This window comes from Epinephelus moara, chromosome 2 (assembly GCF_006386435.1).
Source record: "Epinephelus moara isolate mb chromosome 2, YSFRI_EMoa_1.0, whole genome shotgun sequence".
Taxonomy (NCBI): Eukaryota; Metazoa; Chordata; class Actinopteri; order Perciformes; family Serranidae; genus Epinephelus; species Epinephelus moara.
The window spans coordinates 22,004,150-22,012,312 of record NC_065507.1 but is presented as its reverse complement, the minus strand read 5'-3'; the positions used below and the strand labels follow the sequence as shown (position 1 = coordinate 22,012,312).

Below are 8,163 nucleotides of genomic sequence, written 5' to 3'. Positions count from 1 at the left end.
CAGTAATGGTCAGAAATTCAGTGTTCTGGTTACTTTTCAGTAACTGCACAGCTGCACTTGTTTTGTTGTTGGGGGTGTGTGTGTGTGTGTGTGTGTGTGTGTGTGTGTGTGTGTGTGTGTGCGGCTCTGCACATCAGTCTGATATGAGTGCTGACTTGTGATGATAATGAATATGATGTTGATTTAGATTCAAGGCAGCAAGATGAGTTTTGGTTGTGGACTGGATGTACTTTGTTGTTTGCTATAGTTTCATCTGTGCGTTTATGTGTAAATAGGCTTGGCCTGTTGTGTCAACATGACATGTGTAGCTACCTTAGATGCTGATGATAGAGCCACTGTTACAGTTTTGTATTACAGTGAGCATTTTGCAGTTTAAAAGGCGTTTAAAAATGGTGATAGTGGGGCGTCGGTGGCTTGGTGGATGGAGCGGGCGCCCATATACGGGGCTGTTGCCGCAGCGGCAGGGCTCGAGTCCAGCCTGGGTTGTCTTATCCATCCCTTTCCCACGAACTAGACTATTTGAAGATAGGCTACTTGAACGGTTACACTTCGACCTTATTTCTCTGGGGTTTGCAATATAGACATTTAACTGAGAAATCTGGATCTGAGTTCTCAGGCTCCAACATAACAACAGGCCTGGTGAAATATGAGATTAGTCAGAGAAAAAACAAACACGTTTTAGTCTGTTCTGACCATCTTTTGGTCACTGTGGCCAGTTAAGGAAAGACAAATGCGGAGTCTCTCACACAGCTGACAGCTGGACCATGAGTGTTGTCTTGTGGGCTTTGATCCTTACCACAACTTACCCCCCCCCCCCCCCCCCCCCCCCCAATAAAACCATAAAGGTACAGGACTTTTGTTTTAGCATAATTAACGGCATTTACACCATAAATTGAGCAGACAAGGTACAAATTCATGCATAAAAATTCACCAGGGACTCCCCTCCATCTAAAAACCTACGCCTTCACGAAGTGGTGTCCACCTCCTTACATCAGCTTCGAGATCGGGTCTTCCCGGAGGACCACCCCAGCTTCACCAGACACATGAGCCTGCGCATGCAACATTCCACAATTTTGGCGTCAATATAAATTGGGAAAAATAAGCTCACGCACTGCAAGCAAACAGCCTGAATCACTCGTGTAATTTTTCACCAGCTGTCCCCTTGTCCGTCAGTAAACTATGTGCATACAGAGTGGCGTCATGTGAAGTTTAGCCTATTCCACCTGATGCAAGACCTCATGTTCATACCTTTGATAAAAAAAAGAGGAAGCTTCAATCATGAGTCACATCTACACTGGTGAGCGCTGTCGATAGAGAACGTCTTAACTCAGAAGCTTTATAGGTGACATATTTTTAGGTGTATCACGTGGTAGGAGTGGCCCATTGGCAGTGTTTTAAAGCAGGCCTGTCTCAGCATCATAGCGCCTCTCATTCTGCGGTACAGCAGATCAGCAGCAAGATGATCTGCTGGGCTCTCGGACTGGGTAGGCTATGGGCGCATCTTTTACACAAGTAGGCTACATTTTGGATTTTTGGCAGTGACAGTTTGTTTCCAATATACTCATGCGTCTGATTGCATTTTTCCAGTTTGGCTGATTTGCGGCTTTCCCACTGGCTGTGGTAAGTAGACCTGATTAAATATCCTTAGGCTAATTACACAGCATGTTCAGTGAGCCATCCCAGAGATCATTTATTCTTCTCTCAGTGTCATGTATGTGTTCAGGGTTTTTTCCACGTCCAAGCTGGGATGGTATTTTAAATTAAAGTGTGAGTGACCGTGTGAGAATGAGAGTCAGGGGGTTGGGGGTGGGAGACAGGTATGTGCATGTGTGAGAGGCGTTGCCCAAGTGGCAATAAATCAGGAACAAATGCTTCTTTAAGTGCAGTTAATCCACAAGTGGCGTTTTGAGTGAGTGCTCTTCTTCAGTCTCCTCCAGACGTGTGAAGCAGGGCTGTCAATCTTCCCCCAAAATCAGATTCGAATTTTTAATGTTTTTTATGTTAAAAATTCGAATAATATTCGAATCTTTCCTTGGTATAGGCTACAACATTTCAATAGTTACACATTAAAACAATATTTATTTGCAATTACTCTATTGAACGACCCCGAAGCATGAGCAAACGGGCTGTGTCACTTCGGATCAAAGAGATGCGCCCTGTCACTGTCAGCGCAGGGCTGACAGGGCACCCTCCGCTGAGAAGAGAGAGAGGAGAGGAGAGGAGATGGATTGTAGGTCTGTTTGTAAACGGGGCTTCTCTGACAGTCATGTATTTCCCCAAAAAACATCTCTTAATGCACGATAGAGCGCCGTTTTGTTTTGTTTTTTCAAAATATTCGAACCTTAGTTTCCAACTTTGAATATGCTTACTTTTACAATAATTCGAATTGTTTTCGAATAGCGAAGTTCGGTCTGACAGCCCTAGTGTGAATGTGCTCAAAATGAATGTTAGGGAGCTGCAGTGTGCGGACCTTTCAGCATGATTAACTGGTCCAGCACCTGCCTTAAACGGTTTTTGGATGTGCGCAACTGTGTTGCAGAAGTGGCGCAATTATCCGGCGGGCTGTAATGATCTAGTCTTGTGGTTTGAGAGGAGATAATCACTGACATCAAATCATAAAGCATTAAAATTAATTAATTAAAATTCTTGTCCCAGCACGCCTCAAGCTCATGAAAAGTGCGTGTAAATTGTAATGACATTTTCTGTTGCATGCCATTAAACGTGGGATGTGTCTACTTTTCCATGTGGGCTGGAGTCGGGAAAAAAAAGACGGCACAGACTGCATTGTAGTGACGCAGCATTTCACAGTATGTTGTGATGAGTGATCATTGACAGTGAAGCCGGAGGGTGTAAATTGAGGAGGTGGATAAGTGCGTCTGATTTGACGTTGGAGAATTGGGCAGGTTTTTGAGCAAGGGAAAGCTGACAAGGTGCAGTCTGTGTATGCATGTCTCTTATCTTAGATGCCAATATGTTGGGATGGAATGAGTATTAGAATACTGTATCTCTGAGCAAACGTCCCTGCTGAGTCTGCAAACATTCTCACAGTTCGTCGGAGCTTTCCCATGTGACTTTTGTTCTCACTCTCATGGGTGTGACTTGAAATGAATAGTTACAAAACATGACACATACATATTTAAGTAAAAGTAAAATTACATATATTTTTTTAAAATTCTATGTGCATATGTGAATATTATTACATTATATATTGATCATAGTGTCAAGAAGGGTGCTATTGCATTTCACACAGGACGAGAGAGCTTATTTTCAGCAGAATTTATTGCTCATCTCCAAACAATTACACATTTAGACTAACAGTACACATTAGTCCACTGACCCAGCACTTCTAACTTTTGTGTTTGTGGACAGAGGGAGCTCCAGCAGCCTTGAAGAGCAACAGCAACGAGTGAGTTTCTCACTGTGTGTGTGTGTGTGTGTGTGTGTGTGTGTGTGTGTGTTTGTGAGGACCATTATGCATTTCCAGTGCTTTGGGAGTGAAAGCATTTTAGCAAAGTTGAAGACATTTTGGCTGGTCTTTCAGAGATTAAAGGGATCGATTTGAATTTTTTGAGGTGATGTGTATGAGGTAGCTGCTTACACACAGTCAGTGTATTACCTACAGCAGATGTCAGTCAGTGGCCTGATAAGACCATCCTAATGACGTGAGTTCAACATTCTTTCCCACTCTCCGTATCAGTCTCGACTTGATGCTGCCCCAAACACTTCCAGGAATCAAAGTCCAAATGGGGGCCGATGAAGGATCCGTACTGTAGCCGTGGTCGATCACGTAAAAGCTTGCACAACAGGAATGGCACCTCCCAAAGCCACAAGCGGCAACTTTAACGTTAGCAAAGTAAACACAGCAATAAATATGCAGAAATAGAGCCAATAACGACAATTAAACAAGAACCAGAGTATGCACACGCAGAGTTTCTTGCGGGAAGAGACGTTTTCCCCATTCCTCTGATTGGATTTTGCAAAAGCTTGATTTATCAAATGGCTCCGATGGCGATGAATACGATATTCCCTGGTGTTTCGTTACACGTGGGCTGAAGGAGTTTGTCTGTCAAGGTGAGTACTCCCACCCACTGAAATTGTTGAGTGTTGCATGAATGCAGACTGACAGAGAGAGCGAAATGGAATGTTGAGCTCACATCACCAGGAAAGTCTTACCAGGTTAGTCAGTTGGTACACCCCAGTTTAGAGAAGCAGGCAGGGAACCTAAGCAATGTAGCTTACTGCTGTGGAGGGGTAAATAACAAAACATTCACTGATCAGCCAAAACATTAAAACCACTGGTGAAGTAACATTGATCATCTTGGTACAGTGCAATGTTCTGCTTTGAAACCTTGCATCCTGGCATTCATGTGGATGCTACTTGATGTGCTCACCCACCCAAACACTGTTGCAGACCAAGGGCCCCCCCTCATGGCAACGGCACTGGTCGATGGCAGTGGCCCCTCAGCAGGACATTGCACCATGCCACTTCACAAAAACTGCTCAGGCATGACCCCAGGAATGGGACAAAGCGCGCAAGGTGTTGACCTTGCCTCCAAATACCTCAGATCCCAATCTCACCGAACATCTGAGGGATGTGCTGGTACCCCAGAGGTACCCCCAATCCACGGTGGGTGCTCCTTGGACTGGACTTGGCTCTGACCTGTCAATAGCCTGAGTGTCAGACTGAAGCTCCCAGAACCTTCAGTCTGACATTGCTTCCACTGAAGGCAATTTACAAGGGGGAGGGAATTTGATTTTTCCCTAACCAATCAGTAGAGATCAACGACTCACCCAGAATCTGACGTCATTAGTATCCATGCCTCGGGGGTGCCGAAAACAAGCCAGCATTGCCCGTTTAAAATGTCTCCGTCGTCGTGCACGCCCAGCTGCATCGCCCTTAAATCCAGTTTAGCAGCTTCCTTAATTTGGTCCTCCATTAACGCGAGTAGTGGCGAAATACCTCGATAGCATCGTTAATGTGGTCTGTAGGATCTGCAGCGGTCATTGGCGTGGCGCTGATTGGCTAATCGCTAGACCCGCCCCCACCCCCGGCGTTCATTGGTCCGTCCATCGTTTGGACGAGATAAATCGCAAATTCATTGCAGTATGCCAGACCAGAGATGCAAGCCTACTCAGTTGAGTGGGCGGGGTCTATGGTCTGGAACCAGGCTAACCTGTCAAGGCATGAACACAGGACCTCTGGGGGGTGTCTCTTGGTGCCTGGCACCAGACCGTTAGCTGCAGATCTTTTGAGTTGTGAGGTGGGGTGAAAGCAAATCTTACAGGGGGGGGGGGGGCATGTCAGAGCATGTCAGGTGGCATCCACATGAATGCTAGAACCCATGGTTTCCCAGCAGAACATTGCATTGTAACAAGATGGTCAATGTTGTTCACTTCACCTGTCAGTGGTTTTAATGTTTTGTATGATCGCTGAATTTTAGCCTAAAAAAATTATCAGTTTAAGTGTACGCTACATTCAGATGATTTTCTTTGCTTTACTGTCAGACAGCAATTTCTGATGGGTAACTGAAGATGTTATATTGCTCTCTTCAATGCCAAATTCCAGTAAGAAAAACAGGGATTTAACTTTACTGAACAGGAGCTGCTGGTCTACCATCAGGGTTACTGTGTGAATTTGGCATTTAAAGTGGTTAGTTTTGATTCACCAAAGTCACACAATAACACAAACTAAGTAACTGGTCGAGGTAGTGGGAGAACAGCAGCAATCGTGTTCAGTGAGCCAATTTTTTATTTATTTATTTTTTTGTCAAGGGAGTCTTTAGGCTTTGTCGAAAGCATAGATGGGGAGCTGAAGCCGTTAATGGCTTCCTCATCGGAGAGGGCTGTCTGATGGGAAGGTAAAGTGGTGTAAATACACAACATAAACTGTTGTAGACTTTTTTGGGTTGGAGCTTTTTTAGGTGGCTAAAATGTTTAGCTGCTTTCCTCCATCCACAGCAGTACGTTGCGTCGGCTCTGCACACCCCCCACTTCTCCAAACTGGGAGTGTGCCTGCAGACAGTGGTGTAGTGGTAATTGATGAGGTGGGTGTACTACTAGGTAGATAGGTAGGTTACCGATGAGGAAGTGGGCATATTCTCCTATGTATTACAATGGCTTTTTAGCTGATAGGTGGGTATACTGTAACTGGATAGAAAAAGAAGTGGGTATACCTCGTATATCTGAGTATACCCTCCACTACACCACTGCCTGCAGACATCTTCTGTAGGTGAAACACTGACTATGGATAAGTACCCCATACAACCCCACTTCATATAATCTCAGTTATCTTTTTAAGGGCATGTGTCTGAACTTCCCTACAAATACAGATGTACAAATGTGTGTCATGACAGAAGGATAGAGGGAGGGATAAATTTGGCTATGCTGTAGTCACTGATACGCTATTTTGGAGATAAAACCATGGTCTGATGCCAACGACGGTCAAATTCCCATAGAACAATTCCCTATTGATTTCGGTGACACGGGGCATGTCAAAGTCTCACCGACAGTTTGGGCTATTATATCAAAAGCTTAAATCTGGATTGACATTTACTCTTGTATAACAATGATTCTTAAGCAATCCATCCTATGGTTACCCGTGACCCTATGAGCTTTTCTTTAGTGTATCATCACTTTTACTGAGCACAATAATGGTCCCAAGATGAATTAATAATGGATGAATAACAGTTGCATTGACAGTCTGGTTTTTACTCTGCTCTACACGTAATTCTCTGAGAATAGCTACTTGTTATGACAACAATAGCAAATTCTAACAAATCGAGCAATCCAATGGAAAACCAGAGTTGAATTCCTCGCATGTGTACACTGATTCTGACTTTGACTGTGATCTCCCACCCTCCGTTCTCTTCGTTGCACACCCTGTTGAAAAGCCCAGCAACTGTTTGTTCCTGTTGAAAGCCAAATCCTTCCCTGCTGGAGCCTTAAAATGTGATCTTTTACTGTGGATCTTCTGTTTTTCCTGCATAATATGTTTTAAATGCAAGAGCAAAGGTGGAAATGCGTGTACCTGTTCTAGAGTGTTTTCACAAAGTCCATCAGAGGGCAGTGTTACGAAGGACAAGGATGAAATGTGCATAGAATGAAAGGAGGCTCAGTTCATGTGTAAAATAACTTTATTGTCTATTCACTGTGATGTTAACGCAGAGAAACCTGCAAGAATCAACTTCATCCAGGGGCAGGGCTGTCATGTTGTGGAGGGAATGCTTTCAACCCTGAAACAGCCACTTGTTGTAAAGCAGAAGATGGATACAACCAAACAGGTAAAGACTACACATTCGTGTCAAATGGGCGAGAACTTGGAATGAAAGTTTTTGTTATTTCAGCAAAAAAAACATGGAGGGGAGCTGTTGTACATGATAAGAGAATTTAATGATATTATTAAAGACATATAATGGCACGACAAACTTTAAACGGCTTCATGTGGTAGCTACCCTGTATTTCAGCTTGTTTAAAACCTCAGTGCTCTACCTCAGGTATGTGATAACAGGTGATGATTGCAACATAACCTGGCACCTGTAAAGCAGTGTAAGGAGTAAAGACCCATTGTCTCCTAGTCTAGGCACAGCGTCTCCTCTGGCTGTATGACAACTTGATGATTGATGATTGTGATATTACTCATCCATGTGGGTAATAAGTAGTTGGATGATTTTCGCATTGTAATTAAATATGCATTTTGTCACCTAAATGAACACTCAAGGAAAACAGAGCAACACAATTCCCATAAACATTCTCCATGGTTGACAAGTGAATGTTGGCAAAAGTCTTAATAGCACATTACTGTATGCTGAATTCTATGTCATGTTTAAAGAGGTTTATTTAATACCTACGCTATAAAAAATCTGTATATTTAACTCATTATATACTAACAATTGCCAGTTTTTTTAGATACACCTAGCTAAAACTAGAACTACCGCCTCGTGGTTATATGACTCTGTGAACCAGTCAAGTTGTATTTCATGTGGGTGCCACACATGCTGAAAGAGCACCAAGACAACTGTCCCTTGCCTACAGTCAAGTATAGTGGTGGCAGCATCATGGTTTGGGGCTGCATGAGTGCTGCCGGCTCTGGGGAACTCGGTTCATTTAGTGAAACATGAATTCCAAGCAGAGCATGATCGCCCCTCTTCAGAAACTGAGCTGCAA

At 43.7% G+C, this 8,163-nt stretch overlaps 1 protein-coding gene across 1 annotated transcript in view; it reads left to right on the top strand.

Moving 5' to 3' along the window:
- Positions 1–1,444: 1,444 nt before the first annotated feature.
- The window catches only part of si:ch211-195m9.3 (galaxin), a 32,814-nt gene continuing 26,095 nt past the window's right edge, over positions 1,445–8,163 (top strand). Inside the window, exons 1-4 of the mRNA XM_050062068.1 lie at positions 1,445–1,484; positions 1,588–1,620; positions 3,370–3,406; positions 7,165–7,280. The gene's annotated coding sequence lies outside the window, so the exon portion shown is untranslated. The remainder of the gene's footprint in view (positions 1,485–1,587; positions 1,621–3,369; positions 3,407–7,164; positions 7,281–8,163) is intronic.